At 42.0% G+C, this 20792-nt stretch overlaps 1 pseudogene; it reads right to left on the reverse strand.

Moving 5' to 3' along the window:
• Nucleotides 1-14663: 14663 nt before the first annotated feature.
• LOC102921034 (putative small nuclear ribonucleoprotein Sm D1 pseudogene) lies at nt 14664-15039 on the reverse strand (annotated as a pseudogene).
• Between the last annotated feature and the right edge of the window lie 5753 nt (nt 15040-20792).

Below are 20792 nucleotides of genomic sequence, written 5' to 3' on the forward strand. Positions count from 1 at the left end.
GGGAGCCTGGGAGGAGGCAGACCCTGGAGCTGGGCTGAGGGGCCCCTGTCCTGCACCTGCCTGTCCTCCATCCTCCTGCAAAGAGTTCCTTCACCTGCCCCCACACCCTCAGCTTCCAGGGACCAAGCAAAACTTCACTCCCAGCTAATAACATGGCCATGAGTTCCACAGGTCACTCCCCAGAAGTACTTTAGCTCTGGTAGATTCCTAGAAGGTGGCCTTACTCATTAAGGGGTGGAAATCCTGTGCTGGCTAGTTTTATGTCACCTTGACACAAGCTGTAGTCATCAGGGAGGAGGGAGCCTCAACTGAGAAAAATGCCTTCATAAGATGGTTATGGTCAAGCCTGTAGGGCCTTTTCTTAATTAGTGATTGATGTGGGAGGGCCCAGCCCATTGTGGGTGAGGCCACCCCTAGGCTGGTGGTCCTGAGTTCTATAAGAGAGCAGACTGAACAGGTCATGGGGAGCAAGCCAGTAAGCATTCCTCCATGGCCTCTGCATTAGCTCCTGCCTTCAGGTTCCTGCCCTGCTGAGTTCCTGCCCACACTGTTTTTGATGATAAACTGTTATATGGAACTGTGAGTGAAAAACCCTTTCCTCTTCAAGTTGTTTTTGGTCACAGTGTTTCATCACATCAGTAGCAACCCTAAGACAATCCTAATGTTGACCTCTGGCCTCTGTGTATGCACACACACACACACACACACACACACACACACACACACACAATTGTGTGGAAGGGAAGAGAAAGGAGATGAGGCCACTTGTCCAACACTGTTCATGTAAATTAAAAACATATGCACAAATATGATAGTAATGTGCTATATTGTGTACCCTAATAAAATTTACATGAAGATCAGAGGACAGAGCAATCCACTAGATTAAACATAGATGCTGGGCAGTGGTGGCACATGTCTTTAATCCTAGCACTCAGGAGGCAGAGATCTGTCTGGATTTCTGTGAGTTCAAAGCCACCCTGGACTACATAAGATTGACTCAGTCTAGGAGAGAAACAGAGCCAGGTAGTGGTGGCATATACCTTTGCTCATTCCAGCACTTGAGATCTCATGCCTTTGCTTGGGAAGTGCACATGCCTTTAATCCCAGGAAGTGATGGCTGGGCAGAGAAAGGTATATAAGGCGTGAGGAGACAGGAGCTAGAGGCTTTTCAGGCTGAGGAGTTGGTGAGGTAAGAGGTGGTGGCTGTGGCTTGTTCTTTTGTCTCTCTGATCTTTCAGCATTTACTCCAATATCTGGTACAAGGTTTTTTTTTTTTTTTTAAATAAAGACCTATTAGAAATTCGTGTTACATGATAGTGTTTCATGGTAGACAAAATAGAATCTTGGGGCTGGAGAGGCTATTCAGTGGTTAAGAGCATTTACTGATCTTGCAGAGAACCCAGAATTTGTTCCCAGCACCCATATGGCAGCTCACAGCGCTCTGTAACTCCTATTCCAGCAGATCAAATGCCTTCTTCTGGCCTCTGTGGGCTCCTGCACTCATGTAGTTCACATAGACTCATGCAGGCTCACACATATATACATAAATAAAAACTAAATAATTCTTTTTTTTTTTGTTTTGTTTTTTGAGACAGGGTTTCTCTGTGTAGCTTTGTGCCTTTTTTGGGTCTCTCTCTATAGACCAGGCTGGCCTCAAACTCACAGAGATCCTCCTGCCTCTGCCTCCCGAGTGCTGGGATTAAAGGCGTGTGCCACGACCACCCAGCAAATAATTCCTTTTTAAAAAAAGATTATGTGTGGACCTAGGAGGACTGGGAAGTGATTGGGGTGCATTTTATGAAATCCCCAAATAACAATGAGAATATTATGTTGGGAAAAAAGATTATGTGTATGGTAGAAAATTGGTAAAACAGAAAAATGTAAAGAAGAGGTAAAAACTACCCATGATCTTAACAAGCTCAGATAATCACTGTTGTGATTATGGTATGTTTCCTTCTTACCCTATCTCTAAGCACATATATGCTTACATGTAGCAAAATTATGATTCTTTTGTATATACTTTTATGTTTTCTCTGTTTCCTTTCTAGGTAACTTACTTAAAAAGTTAACACTGTAACAGACTTGTATCTTCTCCTTAGGATGTCAGTAGTAGCAACTGTATTAGGGATGTACAGTAATTTACTTAGTTATTTCCCTATTGTTAGACCTGAAACAGTATCCAGGGTCCTGCTATTAGAAACAGCGCTGTTGCTGGGCGGTGGTGGCATGCCTTTAATCCTAGCACTCAAGAGGCAGAGGTAGGCAGATCTCTGTGAGTTCGTGGCCCGCTTGGTCCACAAAGAGAGCTCCAGGACAGGCACCAAAACTACACAGAGAAACCCTGTCTTGAAAACCAAAAACCATCCCCCCTTTAAAAAAAAAAGAAGAAGAAAGAAAGAAAAAAGAAGAAAAGAGACAGTGCTGTCATTAATATCCTTGTACACATATTTTTTCCTGCAGAGCTGCTTTTTGGCATCCAGTTAACATCTAAAGGATTAATGGAGTATGAACTTTGGTGCATGCCTGTAATGCCAGGATTCTGGAGAAGGCAAGAGGGTCATGAGTTTGGAGCAAATCTGGGCTACACAGTGACTGCTCATCTTAAAAAAGGATGCAGTTTAAAACAGTTCCTGGTGGCTGTTGTAAAATGGTAAACTTACATTGCGCCATTTAACACTCGCCAGTCATAACAGAAACACTCAGTTCTCCACACACTGTTGACACTAACGAAAGGTGGTGGTGGGGTTGTGGGTGAGTAGGAAGCACCTGACAATTCAACAGGTAAAAATGCTGTGGGCCTTTTGTTTGTTTTTAAACAGGGTCTCACTGTGCATCCCAGGCTAGCCTTGAAATCTCTATATAGCTGAGGCTGGCCTTGAACTCCTGCTCCTCTTAGTATCTCACAGGCATGCCCCCCCATGCCTAGATTAATGTTACTTCCTTTGGATCATTTGTTTAAAGTATTCATTTTCACTTTAGTGTGTGTGTGTGTGTGTGTGTGTGTGTGTGTGTGGTGTGTAGGTCAGAGGGTAAGTCTGTGGAGTCAGTTTTCTCTTGCCACATTTATGTGGGTTCTGGGGATTGAACTTGGTTGGGAAGGCTTCACAGCAAGCACTTTTTGCCTGCTGAGCCACCTCACTGGCTGTTTTTGAGAGCATACTGGCTTCTACTCAGGATTCTCCTGTGGTGCCCAACGTGTTGGCAAGAGTTTCCACCTAAAACCTGAGAAAAAAAGATTCTAAAATGGAGCTAAAAACAGCTTCCTAATTGTCTCTCTCAAAGGAGCGGCAGCCTGCCGGTTTGAGCTACTGGCGGGTTCCTAGCGTGCGAGCTTGACCTGCAGTATGGCGGGAATGAGGCCTCTGCAAGTGGCACATTAAGCTGCATGGTGGATTTAACTTTTGCTAGTACAAAACAAAAAGAGGTTTCTGGGCTACACTGCTTGGATAAAAGCATAGACCCAGGAGGGCTCCCAGAGCTGGCGGAAAAGGTACCATCGCCATGTTGGGAAGCTGAAGTGGGCGGAGCCAGCAGCCGCAGCGCCGTTTCAGGCTTAAAAGGCTGCAGTTTAAGCAATAGGCTCAAGGTAATATAAAAAATAAGCCATGTAAAGATGGCTACCACACAGAGAATCTGGATTATGTTCTCTTTGATATTTGTAACTGAAGAAAAACATTTGATTGCAAAAGCTGTTGAGTTATGCCAAAATGTGTATTTTAAAGGTACCTTGACTTCAAAATTTGGCTATAAGGATATGTTGCTTTGGAAAAGAGGCTCTGGTTTTGTTTCCACAGAAAGCCAGAGGCTATGGATTTGTTCCAGATTAAGATACATCAGGTTTCAACAGCCAAGACCCCCTGAAAGGTCTCCGATGACACCATGGCCCAGATGATTCAACATCCAGAATCGTTTCAAGGCAACTGGCTCAGACAATACGGTCTCACGGACTACTCCATGATCCTAAAATTTTCTTTGTGTCCCCATAAGATACAGCGCCCCCCTCCAGCAGGAAGTAGTAAGAGAAGCTACGCCCAAATTCCCAAATATACCAAGCTGACTTTGGAGATGTGTAAAAGTTAAAACCTTCCTTTTAAAAAAAAAGAAAGGGGAAGTGCTGTGGGACGGTCTGTATGTCAAATTGCTCTGATTGGTCAATAAATAAAACACTGGTTGGCCAGTGGCCAGGCAGGAAGTAGGTGGGACAAGGAGAGAGGAGAATTCTGGGAAGCGGAAGGCTGAGGCAGAGAGACACTGCAGCCGCCGCCATGACCAGCAGCATGTGAAGATGCCGGTAAGCCACCAGCCACGTGGCAAGGTATAGATTTATGGAAATGGATTAATTTAAGCTATAAGCACAGTTAGCAAGAAGCCTGCCACGGCCATACAGTTTGTAAGCTATATAAGCCTCTGTGTTTACTTGGTTGGGTCTGAGCGGCTGTGGGACTGGCGGGTGACAAAGATTTGTCCTGACTGTGGGCAAGGCGGAAAACTCTAGCTACACTCCTGCCTCTGTCTCTGGACCATGGTCATAATGTTGGCTCTAGCTAGATTCTTGTAATGAGTGTGGACAGCCCTGTCTAGTGTCTAGCCTTTGATTTTTGTCTTTGTCTCCATTTCTTACCTTCTCTTTGCATCACTACCACAGACACTCAGCCTCTGGTTACCCTTCCAGCATTCCATGCCCAGAAGCCAGAATGTGTCTCTCTTGAAAGATTTGTTTTTCTTTTATGTGTATGTGTGTGCCTGCTTGTCTGTCTGTGTGCTGCCTGTGTTCAGGAGCCTGTTAAGGCCAGAAGGGGTTAGGATCCCTTGGAATTGGAGTTAGTAAGTTAGTCAATTGTCATTTGAGCTGGGTGATGGGAACTGAACTCAGAACCTCCTCTACAAGAGCAGTAAGTTCTCTTAACTGCTGAGCCATCTCTCCAGTCCCCAGAATTCTTCTTGTTGTTATTGTTGTTGTTTGCCTGTCCTTAAACTCCTGCTTCTACCACTCAATTGCTGGGATTATAGGTATGTCCCACCATGTCTAGCACAATGACTTTTAACTTTATCTGTCTATCTATCTATCTATCTATCTATCTATCTATCTATCTATCTATCTATCTATCTATCTACTGATTATCCTCACACATGAAAGTCAAAGGACCACCTTCAGGGGGTGGTTCTCTTCTTCTGCCATGAGGGATGGAATTCAGGTTGTCAGGCCTGATGGCAGGCATTTTTATCTGCTGAGCCATTTTCCTGGGCCCTCAGAATGATTAAAACAATAACAATAACAGCAACAACAAACAAACCATAAATCAACTCATATAATTCCTATCCAAGGTTTCCTGTTGCAACTGAGATAGAAGTCAGTTGCTTATGATGCCTGCCAGTCTCACTTACGTAGGAGGAATGAATGGTTGCAATGGTTAATTTGAAGTCTTTTTGAGTAAGCCAGGGCATGAGAGCTGGTAATACATTAACTTCTAGGTATGTCTGTAAGGTTGAATCTAGCAGAGACCTGCATTGAATCCAGACACTGAGTCAAGAAGATTGACCTTGAGGCTGGGGTGATGGCTCAGCACTTAAGAGCACTTACTGCTCTTCCAGAGGACCTGGGTTTGATTCACAGAACCCACATGGCAGCTCACAATTGTCTGCAACCATCTGTAACTCCATGCCCTCTTCTGACCTCCTCAAGCAAAACACCCATAAGAGGAGGAGGAGAAAGAGGAGGAGGAGGAGGAGGAGGAGGAGGAGAAGGAGAGATTGCCCTCACTAATGGGTGTGGGCAGTCTGATTCTTTGAGGGGACCAGCACAATGCAAAGGTAGAAGAAGGGTAACTCTGCTCTCATTCTGGGGCATCCATCCTTTCATATTCTTGGACATCAGAGCTCCTCACGCATTGGCCACTAGGCAGTGGGATGTAAGAAAGTAGAAACAATGTGTGTAGACAAGTCTCTGGAAACACTGTGGTGCAAAGACCAAAGAAATATGTGGAAGCTTGCTGAGTGTTTCTCCTCATCCCTGGGAATTCCCTGTTAACTAAAAAAAGATTTATTTATTTTTATTTTATGTATATGAGTGTTCTGCCTGCAATGTATGTATGTTGTGTGTACATTCCTGCCTAGTGTCTGTGGGGCCAGAAGAGGGTCATCCCTGGAACTGGAGTAACATCTGGGTGCTGGGAACCAAACCTGGGTCCTCTGGAAGAGCAGCCAGTCCTCTTAACAGCTAAATCACCCATCTCTCTACCTCCTTTTCTATTGATCTTTAAAATTGATTTTAGATGTATTCACTTTATTTTACATATATGTGTTTTGCTTGCATGTATGGATGTGTACCATGTGCAGGTCTGGTGCCTGCAGAGGCCAGAAGAAGGTTTGGATCCACTGGACCTGAAGTGACTGACAGTTGAGAACCATTGTGTGGGTGCTGGGAATTGAACTTGGGCCCTTTGCAATAAGAAGCTCTCTTAACCACTGAGCCATCTCGCCAGGCCTTAGCCCTCCCTCTTTTTTGAAACAGAGTCTCACTGTGTATATTATATATGTGTTTCAGAAAAATTATTTCAAAAAATTTAAAAATCATATGGAGGGCTGGATTGATGGCTTAGCAGTTAAGAGTACTGACTGCTTTTCCAGAGGACCTGGGTTTGATTCCTAGCACCATATGGCAGTTCACAGCAGTCTGTAACTCCAGTCCTGGCCTCCTGGAGCCATGAATGCACATAGCATATAGACACACATGCAGCCCGTCTTAGTTTTCCCCCACTGACAAAGCACCACAATCAAGGCAACTTATAAAATAAAGCTCTTTTTATTTCTATTTTTGGTTTTTTGAGACTGGGTTTCTCTTGTGTACAGTTTCAGAGGATGAGTCCATGACCGCCATGGTGGGAAGTGTGGCAGCAGGCATGGTGCTGGAGAAGTAGCTGAGAGCTCACATGCTGAGACAACAACCAGTGGGGGAGGGCTAACTGGGAAAGCTATAGGCCTTTGAAACCTTAAAGCCCACCCCCAGTGACATATCTCCTCCAACAAGGCCACACCCCCTGATCATTCCCGGACAGTTCCACCAACTGGGGACCAAGCATTCAAATATATGAATGAGCCTATAGAGGCCATTCTCATTCAAACTAACACACAGGCAAAATAAAATCATATTGATGTTTTAATTAGAATAGTATTAAAATATTAATCAAATTTGAAAGAATTAATGACCTTATAAAATATTGAAGTGCTCTATTCAGAAACAAGAGTTGTTTCTCCATTTATCAAGTTCTCCCTCTCTCTCTTTCGGGACACAGGGTGTATTAGTCAGGGTTCTCTAGAGGAACAGAACTTATAGAATGAATATATATATATATATATATATATATATATATATATATATATGATTTATTAGAATGCTTTACAGGCTCTGGTTCAGCAATGGCTGTCTACCAACAGAAGTTCTAAGAATCCAGTAGTTGTTCAGCCCACAGCTGGTCTTTCATATATGCTGGAATCCTAAAGAAGTAGGCTGTAATGACAGTGAAGGAATGGACTTGCTATCGAGTCCAAACAGCAAGCATCCTTCTTCCATTTTCTTTATACAGGCAGGCTGGCAGCAGAAGGTGTAGCCCAGATTAAAGGTGGATCTTCCTACCTCAAAAATCTGGATTAGAAGTGGGTCTTCCCACTTCGAACAATTTGAGTAAGAAAAAAAAAAATCCCTCACAGGTGTGTCCAGCCTCTTGGGCTTTAGTTAATCCCAGATGTTGTCAAGTTGACAACCAAGAATAGCCATCACACAGGGTCTCTCTGTGCAGTCCTGGTTGATCTGGGACGCGCTATGTAGACCAAGCTGGTCTTGAACTCACAGAGATTCACCTACCTCTCCTTTCTAAGTGCTGAGATTAAAGGCATGTGCCACCAGACCTGGCTTTATAAAGTCCTGTTTAACCCCAATAGAAATAGGTAGTTTTCTTTATATACTTTTTATATATTTCTTGGTAAACTTATTTCTTTAATGTTTTTGCCTGTATTGAATGATATTTTTCTCCAAATTCTTAAATAGCTTAAATTACTCTTTTCTATGATTATCCAATTGTTTCACAAATTATGATGTTTTGGTTCCTTCTTCTCTGTGTGTGCATGTGTGAAAAGGCCAACGGACGACCTCAGGGGCCATTCTGCTTCAGTTTTTTCCTCCTCAGTCTTCTCTCCAGCAACCTCCTGCTCTCCTTACCTTCCTGCCTCTTTTTTCTATTGCTTTGGCTATGACTTACAACACAAAGTTAAATGTCATCATTGGTAGGAACCTTCTCCATCTCTAACTGAACGGGGAGTCCTCTTGCATTCAGCTGCTCAGTGTAGGGTTAGCTATTCTTTTAGGATGGAATGTCAGTTAAGGAAATCTCTTCCATTATTAACTCTTAATGTCTTGAATGTCTAGTTAAATGACCATTTTCCTTAGCTGGCCAATTGATATAATGTATTATATTAATATATCTACATTTTTGTTCAAAATAAATACTTTTAGAAGAGCACATACAAGTGCATGTAAAAAGGGAAAAGCACATTTACCTATTTTTATTTTAAAGATTTCATATTTATTTTAAAATGTATTTTATGTGCATTGGTGTTTTGTCTGTGTGAGGGTGTCAGATCCCCTGGAACTGTAGATACAGACAGTTGTGAGCTGCCATGTGAGTGCTGGGATGGGACCTCTGGGAGAGCAGCCAGTGCTCTTAACTGCTGAGCCATCTCTACACACACACACACACACACACACACACACACACACACACACACACACACACACATATATATATATATATATATATATATATATATATATATATATATATATATATAAAATGTCTCATTATGTACTGGAACTCACTATGTGCCCAGGCTGGCTTCGAATTCACAGAGATCTACCTTCCTTTACCTCCTGAGACCTGGGACTAAAGTGTGCATTACCACACCCAGATATTTTTATTTCATAATTATCTGTGTGTGTGTTTGAGTGTGGATTTGTGTTGTGACTGCAGTGCCCAAGGAGGAACTCCTCTGAAACTGGAGTTACAGGGGGGCTGTGAGCCTGCCGTGGGTGCTCAGAGCTGAACTCCATCCTCTGCAAGAATAGTATGCTGTCTTAACCACCGAGCCATCTCTGATATGGTCTTGAGAGGAGACAGGAGCGAGCGCCCTGAAGCAGAATGAACAGAGCAGTTCACTGCTCCAACTATATTCCAGTAGATGTCCAAGGTCTGGTCCCCAGTAAGCTCCACCATACGGCCTCACAGCAGTGAGTGCTGCTCTCCCAAGCCTCCCTCAGGACTTTACTCACTACCCACTGACCACCACAGAGAAACTTCCGGAGACCTCTAAGGGAAGCTACCAAAAACTATACCAGAACTTGAAGGCATTGTCTACCATATCCTGTTCTGGAGGTCAACATCTAGTACGACCTTGACCTTTCCTCTTGTGGTTGGACCATGCCTCCTTCTTAGTGTTGTTAGGAGTGCATACAAATGTAGTGAAATCATTAAGTGTGTGTGTGTGTGTGTGTGTGTGTGTGTGTGTGTGTGTGTGTGTGTGTTTAACTAAAAGTCAAGAAAGCCATTCCCTGGAGTGGAAGAGGCCAGGAGGAAGTGACTATGACCCAGCGTGATGGGGACGTGAGTGTAGGGCATGGAGAGAAGGACCCTGTAACTCCTGGTCAAGGAAAGGTAGATGTAGCAGGCTTTCTTGGACTGCCAGCTCCCCAGTCATGACATGGAGACTTATTATTAGTTATGAATGCTTGGCCTTAGTGTAGACTTGTCCCACTAGCTCTTATAACAAATCCATCTGTTTCTATTCATCTACATTTTGCTTCAGGGCTTTTTACCTTTCTTTCCTTCTGTATGTCCTGCTTTCCTGCTCCCTCCGTGGCTGGCTGGCCGGCCCCAGGCACACCCCCCCCTCATTCTCTTCTTGAGCCTAGCTTCCCCCTCCTACTTATTCTCTCTGTCTGCCAGCCCCGCCTATTCCTCTCCTGCCTAGCTATTGGCCATTCAGCTTTTTATTAGACCAATCAGGTGCCTTAGGCAGGCAAGGTAAAACAAATGCAACACATCTTTACACAGTTCATTATTCTCCAACATAAACAAATGTAACACATCGTTACTTAGTTAAACAAATATTCTAGCCGGGCGGTGGTGGCGCACGCCTTTAATCCCAGCACTCGGGAGGCAGAGCCAGGCGGATCTCTGTGAGTTCGAGGCCAGCCTGGGCTACCAAGTGAGTTCCAGGAAAGGCGCAAAGCTACACAAGAGAAACCCTGTCTCGGAAAACCAAAAAAAAAAAAAAAAAAAAACAAAAAAAAAAAACAAATATTCTATTCTACAATAGACAGACACTGATAAGAGTCAAGGACAGGCTCACCAGGCATTCTGACCCGTGGTTCCAGAGGTGATTCTCTGGAAGCAAGGCTCTTGGACACAGTAACTGTCAATGTCCCTGCCTCCTGGGACAGTCACATTGAGCCAACCATGAGCTAGTGTCTCTCTACATGGGCGGCACAGCTAACACCCTGGCATCCCTGTCACCTGTTGCTACATTTCATGTCTTCTGCTTTTCTTAGCTTACTTTGGTATTGCTGAAGTGCTTTCTCTAGCAGCTTCTTCCAAAATGACACAGGAAGTCAACCTTTTGAGACATATATGTCTGAAAAATGTACAGATTTCCTCATCTCCTCAAGACCGAGGACTCTTGAGGAAGAGTAAGCAGAAAGGTTGTAAAAGCCAGAGGGTGTAGAGGACCAGGGCAAAACAGTGTCCTCTGGACATGACAGGACCACAGCGCTCGTGCATTCCCAGCAGCTGTGGCTGTCTCCACAAAGACTGGCATAAGATCAAACCAATCAACAGTCCAGCATGGAGTGGGCAGGACTCATGATTCCCGTCCTTAGCTGAGGAGGTATTGGCAATTGATGGCTACTGGAGGAGGCCAGCTTTCTTTAAGGGTGTGGCTCCGGGCAGGTTGCCTATGCTCCAGCAGATGGCCTGTTAGCATATGAGCAGCTGAATTAGACTTAGTGGGTTGAGAGAGAGAGAGAGAGAGAGAGAGAGAGAGAGAGAGAGAGAGAATGCTGTGTCATGGAGCACCTGTGGAGGTCAGAAGACTACCTGTAGGAGTTGGTTCTCTTCCACCCTGTTGCTCCTCTGCTTAGTTTGGCAGAAAGTGCCTAAACTGAGCTTTTATTTTCGAGACAAGGTCTCACTGCATAACCCTGGGCTTCACTTTACGTTCAAATGATACTGTGTTGTATAGATGCATACATATAATCCAACCGTTTTGGTTGCCCACTGTCTTTGTACCTTTGGGCCTCCTGGCTACTGCACCTGGTTACCCTCTCTCGGCTCTCCCTTCCCGTCCCATCTCGACACAGGGCTCAGGGACATGTTTGTTCACTCTGGACTCTCCCAGATGTCCCTGCTTCTGGCCATGCTCTCCCACATATCTACAATAAACTTTCTCCTTTATCATACCTAGGACCAGTCATGTTCATTTCCTTTCCTTTTCCTTTTTCTTTCTTTTTTTTTTTTTCATTCAGAACGTAATTTTCTTCAAAATTCCGAAAGCATTGTTTTTAACTTCTAGTGTTGCTGTTGAGAAATCCAAAGCCCTTCTGACATCTGGTACCTGTATGGTGCTGTTTTTCCTTTGTTTTTGTATTTTGAAACAGAATCAACTGTAGCTGAAGGTGACGATGAACTTGATCCTCTGGCCTCTATCCTTTGAGCCTGAAACGATGGCTCAGCCTGCGTATTACTTTTTGTTGCTGTAATAAAACACTTATGGCCAAGGGCAACTTATAGAAGAAAGAGTTTATTTGGGCTTATGGTGCCAGAGGGAGAGTCCATAATGACAGTGGAGGCGTGGAAGCAGGCTGTCAGGGCAGAGGCTGGCTGATCACAGATCCATCTATGTGCAGGAATCCGAGAGAGTAAACCGGAAGTTGGCAAAGCTATAAACTTTGAAGACCTACTCCCAGTGATGAACTTCCTTCAGCAAGGCTCCATCACCTAAAGATTTCAAAAACTTCACCAGAAGGAGCCACCGACCAGGGACCGAGTGTTCAAATACATGTGCCTATGGGGCATACTGCTCATTCACACCACTACAGGCTGTAAAGGGTTGTGCTGTGCAAGCCTGGTGACCTGAGTGCAATCCCCAGAACCCATGTAAAGAGGAAGGAGAGAACTGACTCCCCAAAGTTGTTTACTGAACTCCACACTGTGTCATATGTGCCCCAAAATGTACATCATTGCATTGTGCACATATATAAACACAGTGTTAAATTAATTAAATAAAAATTTTAATATGTGTGCCACCACATCTGACTCTCCCGTGCTGGGATGACCAGTGTGAGCTAAAGTGTTTTCTTGTTTTGTTTTGCTTGCTTTGATTTCTCTTCTGTTTAGAAAATTTTCTGGATATGTGATGATCTTTGATTTTTTCTTTTATTGAAAAGAGATTTTGCTGGGCAGTGGCGGTGCACACCTTTAATTCATATGAGCTTTGATCGTGTTGATTGAGATGGCCTTGTTTTCTTGGTGTCCTCCATCCTCTCTGGCTCTTACATTTTCTGCCTCCTTTTCTGAAGGATTCCCTGAGTCCTAAGGGGAGGAGGGATTTGATGGAAACATCACATTTAGTGCTGAGTTTTCAAAGTCTCTCACCCTGTGCATAATGTCTGGCTGAGGGTCTCTTTGTTTTTTCCCCATCTGCTTCAGGAGGAAGCTTCTCTGATGATGGCTGAGCAAGATACTGATCTATGAGTACAGCAGACTGTCATTTGAAGTCATTTTATTGCTATGTTTTTTGTTGTTTTCTTTGTTTTTCAGCACAGCAGTATTTGATTTTAGCCTAGGTCCCTGGGCTATATAGTGTCAGGTTCTTGGTCACCCAAGCAGTTTTGGGTATGGGTTTGGTCTCGTGGAGTAGGCCTTAAGTCAAATTATACGGTGGTTGGTTACTCCCATAGCTTTGTGCCATCATTACCTCAGCATAGCCTGTGGCTGGGTTGGCGTTTATGTTTCTCTTTTGGTAGCATGCAGAGTACCTTCCTGTGTTAAACACGCTAGCACATAGCAGGGAAGGCTGCCTGTAGGCACCAGCTCGACTTCTCCATGTTCAGTGAGGTGTGTAGGTGTTGTCTCCAACAATAGGCCCTTGTTGTCAGTCTGTGGAGAGCAATCAATAGTCTTGGCAAAAGCGTGGGTTGTTTGGGGGATTTTTGTCTAACAACTCAATTAGATATAACTCACTCCAGGTACTAGAAGCTTCATTTGCTGACAAGAGATGGCCAGCTGGGGCTCTCTATCCCCCATTATTGGCCAATTTCATTTAGCTCGCCTTCATAGATGTTTATAGTTTAGGAAGCTTCTACTGTATTAGATTTCAAAAACAACCCTTCAATGGCCCTTAGTGTTAGCTGTCTTTGTCCCTATGTCCTCCCTCATCCCCTCTCCCCCCTCCCCACTTGATCCTCCCATTACAGGCCCCACCCTATCTGTCTATAACTGTCTTTTCTATTTCCCCTTTCTATTGGGATCTATCTGTTTCATCTAGTCCCTTACACTATATCTAACCTCTGTGGTTCTATGGATTATAACTTGGTTATCATTGACTTAACAGCTAATATCAACATATACAAGTGAATGCATGCCATATTTGTCTTGCTGGGTCTGGGATCCTGTTATGGAGTTTGAGACCACTGGGAAAGACCACCAGACTAAATTTATATTATAATTAGCAAAATTTATCAGAGTCACAGTCTCTAACCCAAATCAGAGATGTGCTATCTAGAGCCAGATGAAGGAAGGGTGGTTTTTTTTGTTGTTCGTTTGTTTGTTTTTTTTTTTTTTTCCTTTTTTTTTTTTTTTTTTTTTTTTTTTTTCTTTTTTCCGAGACAGGGTTTCTCTGTATAGCTTTGCGCCTTTCCTGGAACTCACTTGGTAGCCCAGGCTGGCCTCGAACTCACAGAGATCCGCCTGCCTCTGCCTCCCGAGTGCTGGGATTAAAGGCGTGCGCCACCACCGCCCGGCTCGTTTGTTTGTTTTTTTAAGACAGGGTTTCTCTCTGTAGCTTTGTGCCTTCCCTGGAACTCACTCTGTAGCCCAGGCTGGCCTCAAACTCACAGAGCTCTACCTGGTTCTGCCTCCTGAGTGCTGGGATTAGAGGCGTGTGCCACCACTGCCCAGCTGAAGGAAGGGTTTTTAAAAAAGGAAGCCATAAGAGCTATTCTGCTCTGCCAAGATTACATGATCAAGGTGACCTCAAAATAGTCCTTGAAAGTCTGCATAAGCAAGTTACAGAAGCCCAAACCAGCAGTTAGTCATATAATAACAAGCAGGTGGTCATGGCTGCACATTTATGGTGAGAGTCGAGGAGTCAAGGCTGTTGGGAACTTACCTTCCAGGAACTTGAGTCAGAGACAAATAGCTTTTAGGTACCAAGATGGATGCCTAGCACAACATAGCTTCTTTAGCCATCATAATACCTAACTTGGGATGATTTTTTTTCTAGTTCCATCCATTTACCTGTGGATTTCATTCCCCCCCCACTTACGTTTATTAAAATCTGGCAAACAAACAAAACCTGTACAAAACTATCCCCCAATGCCTTATCACTTGAAACAGTCATCTTGAAAGACATCGCCTAGGACCCTCTCCTCCTTTGTCACAACCACGTCTTCTTCCTCTACCTCAGCCTCGGCCTCTTCTTGCAACAGCTCCCCTTTTCTTAGATTTTACCTTAGGTTCAGCATCCACAAGTCATGATTCCAGAGGTAAACTGTCTGTTAAAAAAAAAAAAGTATCGAATGTTATTTCCTCAAACATTCAGTGTTTCCAGCTGTACAGGTTCTCTGTTCTCCAGGGTCATTTTCACAGCTTTAAGATGTGCATTCATGCTGACATCCACAGCTGGAATTGTTCCGTGGACTTGTGTTCCATTCTTCAGTTTAGTGTTTACAGTTTCATGACTCAGTTTCATCAAAAATCTTATGAGCTTCATCCTAGTGGTGCAGCCTCTTTCTGGTCCAACTGGACACCGATTTCTTTCTTTCTTTCTCTCTCTCTCTCTCTCTCTCTCTCTCTCTCTCTCTCTCTTCTTTTGGTTTTTTAAGACAGGATTTCTCTGTGTAGCTTTGCATCTTTCCTGGCTCTCGCTCTGTAGACCAGGCTGGCCTTGAACTCACAGAGATCCGCCTGGCTCTGCCTTCTGAGTGCTGGGATTAAAGGCGTGTGCTACCACCACTCAGCTCAATTTCATTTTTTTAATGGCTGAGTAATACTCCGTTTTGTATATATACCACATTTTCTTTATCCATTCTTCTGTTGAGAGACATCTAGATTAGTTCTAATTTCTGGCTATTATGAATAGAGCAGCAGTGAACATGTTTGAGCAAGTGTCTCTGTTGGCAGGACGAAGTGTCCTTTGGGAATATGCCCAAGAATGGTATAGCTGAATCTTGAGGTAGATCTAATCTTATCTTCCTAAGAAACTACCACACTGATTTCCACAATGACTATATAAGTTTGCATTCCCACCAGCAAAGAATGAGTGTTCTTCTCACTCCACATCCTTGAAAGCATGAGCTGTCATTTGTTTTTTTGATCTTAGTCATTCTGACTGGTGTAAGATGAAATCTCAAAGTAGTTTTGATTTGCATTTCCCTGATGGCTAAGGATGTTGAGCATTTAAATGTTTCTCTGTCTTTTGAGTTTCCTCATTTGATAAGTCTTTGTTTGAACCCGTGCTCCATTTTTAAAACGAGTTATTTGTTTTCTTGATATCTAGTTTCTTGAGTTCTTTTTATCTTCTGGATATTAGTCTTCCATTGGATATGTAGTTGGTAAACATCTTTTCCCATTGTGTAGGCTGCACTTTGTTCAAATGATGGTGCCCTTTGCCATGCACAAGCTTCTCAGTTTCGAGAGGTGCCATTTATTAATTGTTGATCTTAGTGCCTGTGCTTATGGTGTTCTGTTCAGAAAGTCTTTTTCTGTGCCAATGAGTTCAAGGATATTCCCCACTTTCTCTTCTATTAGGTTCATTGTATCTGGTTTTATGTTGAGGTCTTTGATCCATTTGAAGTTAAGTTTTGTTCAGGGTGATAAGTATAGATCTACTTAGATTCTTCTACATGTAGCCATCTAGTTTGACTAGATGTTGAAGATGCTGTCTTTTTTCCACTGTGTATGTATGGCTTCTTTATCAAAAAATTAGGGGCCAGGTGGTGGTGGTGCATGCCTTTAATCCCAGCACTAGGGAGGCAGAGCCAGACAGATCTACAGAACAAGCTCCAGGACAGGCACCAAAACTACACAGAGAAACCCTGTCTCGAAAAACAAACAGACAAATAAACAAACAAACAAGAAACAAAATTAGGTGTCCACAAGCATGTGAATTTATGTCTTGGTTTCCAATTCAATTCCATTGATCTACATGTCTGTTTTTGCGACAATACCATGCTATTTTTTATTACTATTGCTCAGTAGTACAACTTGAAATCAATGATACCTGCTGCAGTTACTTTATTATTCAGGATTGTTTTAGCTATCCTGGGTTTTTGTGTTTCCATATGAGGCTGAAAATCGTCCTTTCAAGATCTGTGAAGAATTGTATTGGAGTTCTGATGGGGATTGCATTGAATCTGCAGGTTTCCTTTGGTAGGATGGCCATTTTTACTATGTTAGTCCTACCATCTGTGAACATGGGAGATATTTCCATCTTCTTCAATTTCTTTCTTCAGCATATTCAAGTTTCTATTATACAAGTCTTTCACTTGCTTGGTTAGAGTTACCCCAAGGTGTTTTATGTTATTTGAGGCTATGGTGAAGTGTGTTGCTTCCCTGGTTTCTTTCTCAGTCTGTTTGTCATTTGTATCTAGGAACGCTCTGATTTTTACGAGTTAATTTTATATCCAGCTACCTTGCTGAAAGTGTTTATCAACTGTAAGAGTTTCCCAGTGGGATTTTTAGGGTCACTTATGTGTACTATCATATCATATACAGATAAAGATACTTTGACTTCTTCCTTTCCAATTTGTACCCCCTTGATCTCCTTCAGTTGCCTCATTGCTCTAGCTAAGGTTTCAAGTACTATATTGAATAGGTATGGAAAGAATGGACAACCTTATCTTTCTCCTGATTTTAGTGGAATTCTTTGAGTTTATATTTAAATTGATGTTGGCTATAGGATTGCTGTAAACTGCCTTTATTATGATGAGGTATGTCTCTTGTATCCCTACTCTCTCTAGGACTTTATCGTGAAGATTTGTCAAAGACCTTTTCTGTATCTAATAGGATGACCATGTGGTTTTTGTCTTTCAGCTGGTTTATGTGGTGGATTACATGTATCAACTTATGTATGTTGAACCATGCCTGGATCTCTGGGATAAAGTCTACTTGATCATGGTAGATGAACTATTTGATGTGTTTTTGGATTTGGTTTCTAAGTATTTTATTGAGAATTTTTGCATCTATGCTCATAAGGGAAATTGGTCTTTAATTCTTTTTCTTTGTTGGGTTTTTATGATAGGGTTTGGGTATTAAGGTAACTGTAGCCTCATAAAATAAATTGGGCAATGTTTCTTCTGTTTCTATTTTGTGGAATAATTTAAGGAACATTGATTTTAATTATTTTTTGACATTCTTGTAGAATTCTGCATCAAAACCATCTGGCCTTAGCTTTGTTGTTGTTGGGAGACTTTTAATGACTTCCATTTCACAGGGGTTATTTTAAATAGGTCTGTTTAAATTTCCTATCTGATCTTGATTTAACTTTGGTAAGTGGTATATACAGAGAAAATTATCAATTTCTTTTTGATTTTCAAATTTAGTGGACTGTAGTTTTTTAAAGTATATCCTGGATTTCCTCAGTGTCTGTTATTATGTCTCCCTTTTCATTTCTAATTTTGTAAATTTGGGTCTTTTCTCTTCTCCTTTTAGTTAATGTGGAAATGGGTGGATAATCTTATTGATTTTCTCAAAGAAAACTAACTCTTTGTTTCATTGGCTGTTTGTATTGGTTTTCATTTGTTTGTCTGTTTCTATTTTATTGATTTCAGCCCCGAGTTTGATTATTTCTTGCCATCTACTCATTTTGGGTGTGACTTCTTTTTGTTCGGTAGCTTTCAGGTGTACTATTAAGTTACTAGTATGAAATCGCTCCACTTTTTTTTTTAAATGTAGGCACTTATTGCTATGACCTTGCCTTGTAGAACACCCTCATTGTGTCCTATAAGTTTACAGATGTTGTGTATTCACTTTCATTCAATTCTAGAAAGTCTTTAATTTCTTTCTTAATTCCTGCCTTGAAAGAAAGAAAAGAAAAAAAATAAATTAAAGAAAGATAGCCCTTTTTCATTCGTTATCGATGTTCAGTTTCCATGAGTTTGTAAGCTTTCTGCTGTTGAGATCCAGCTGTAAGCTATGGTGATCAGATAGGATGCACAGTGTAATTTCACCTTTCTAGTATCTGTTGAGATTTGCTTTGTGTCAGAGTATATGTCAATTTGGGAGAAAGTTCTATGAGGTGCTGAGAAGAACGTATAGTATTTTGTATTTGGGTGAAATGTTCTGTAAATATCTGTCAGGGTCATTTGGTTTATAACATCCATTAGCTCCAGAATTTCTCTGTTTAGTTTTTGTCTGGATGCCCTGTCTACTGGCAAGAGTAGGGTATTGAAGGCTCTCACTATCAGTGTGTGAAGGTCAATATGCGATTTAAGGTACAGCAGTGTTTCTTTTACAAACTTGAGTACCCTTGTGTTTGTTGCATAGATGTTAAGAATTGCAGTATCCTCTCTTGATGGATTTGTCCTTTGATGATTATGTAGTGTCCTTTCCTATCTCTTATGATTATTTTTGGTTTGAAGTTTGTTTTGTCAGATATTAAAATGACTATACCAGCTTACTTTTTAGGTTCTTTGCTTGAAATATTTTTTCCTATCCTTTTACCCTGAGGTGATGTCTATCCTTGATGTTAAGATATGATTCTTGGATGCAGTAGGATGAATCCTGTCTTCTAGTCCATTCTTTTAGTCTGTGTCATTTTATTGGGGGAATTAAGACCATTGATGCTGAGAGATATCAATGAGCACTGTTTGTTGATTCCTGTTATTTTGTATTTTGTTATTGTCGTTGTCGTCGTCATCGGTGTGTATGTGTGTGTGTGTGTGTGTGTGTGTGTGTGTGTGTGTGTGTTATCTCTATTGATTTGCTGGTCTGTGACTAGTTATTCCCTGTGTTTTCTTAAATGTGGTTAACCTCTTTAGGTTGGAGTTTTCCTTCTAATACTTTCTGTAGGGCTGAATTTGTAGATAGATATTGCTTAAATTTAGTTTTATCGTGGAATGTCTTATTTTCTCCATCTATTGTAATTGAAAGTTTTGCTGGGTATAGTAGTCTGGGGTGGCATCTGTGGTCTCTTAGAGTCTGTAGAATATCTGTCAGGGTCCTTTTGGCTTTTAGACTCTCCATTGAGAAGTCAGGTGTTATTCTAATAGGCCTGTCTTTATATGTTACTTGGTCTTTTTCCCCTTACAGCTTTTAATATTCTTTCTTTGTTCTGTATGTTTAGTATTTTGATTACTTTGTGCTGAGGGGACTTTCTTTTCTGGTCTAGTCTATTTGGTGTACTGTATGCTTCTTGTACCTTGATACTCATCTCCCCCTTCAGGTTAGGGAAATTTTCCTCTATGATTTTGTTGAAAATATTTTCTGGGCCTTTGACCTGGGTTTCTTCTCCTTCCTCTATTCCTAGTATTCTTATATTTGATCTTTTCATAATGTCTCATATTTTCTGGATGCTTTGTGCTGGGATTTTTCTTAATTTTTAACATTTTCTTTTATGGAATTATCGATTTCTTCTATTGTGTCTTCAATGCCTGAGGATCTTTCTTCCATCTCTTGCATTCAATTTGTAAAGCTTACCTCTGAGATTCCTGTTTTAGTTCCTGAAATTTTCATTGTCAGATTTCCATCGGTTTGGGTTGATTCTATTTCCACTTTCAGATCTTGATCTGTTTTTATTCATTTCCTTCCATTGTTTGTGTTTCATAGATTTCTTTAAGGGATTTATTCATTTCCTCTTTGAGGACCTGTATCATATTCATAAATATGGCCAGGACTTAGGAGGCAGAGGCAGGTGGATCTCTGTGAGTTTGAGGCCAGCCTGGTCTACAGAATGAATTCCAGGACAGCCAGGGCTACATAGAAAGACCTTGTCTCTAAAAGATAAAGCAAAAACAAAAGCCCTCTGAGCCCCCAGGTTGAGTTTGGTACTGTATGGTGCTCCAGCTGGGCTGTCTTTGAAGAGCTCCTATGTCAACTTCATTAAGTCTTTCTTCTTGGGCTTGTGGAGTGCCCCAGAGTTTTGTCTGTAGCCCGAAAAGCAAAAAAGGATCTGGTTGTATGAGAAGATCCAGGATCTCTGCATTCAGCATTCTAATGGCACCTAGGCACTAAATCCCTTTGTTTTCAGTATGATGTTTTAGTTCAGAGGATGCCCAAGGCTCTGCCAGTCCAGCACATCTTTTCAGAGGAAAATCCCACAGACCTTACTGGTTATAGGAAGGACTGACTGTTCCCTGGTGGTTCAGAGTTAGGGAAGAGACCTAGGGATCTAATTGTGGTTTGATTGTTCTTTCCTTTAACTTAGGCTTCCACAGTTCCTGTGGCTTTTGGATTGCCACTTTCTGTATCTTCATAGAACAATGTGATGTAAATCAACTTGACTCTAAGTTTCCTTTCTGCCAGTTA

The sequence above is a fragment of the Peromyscus maniculatus genome, chromosome 3 (assembly GCF_049852395.1).
Source record: "Peromyscus maniculatus bairdii isolate BWxNUB_F1_BW_parent chromosome 3, HU_Pman_BW_mat_3.1, whole genome shotgun sequence".
Taxonomy (NCBI): Eukaryota; Metazoa; Chordata; class Mammalia; order Rodentia; family Cricetidae; genus Peromyscus; species Peromyscus maniculatus.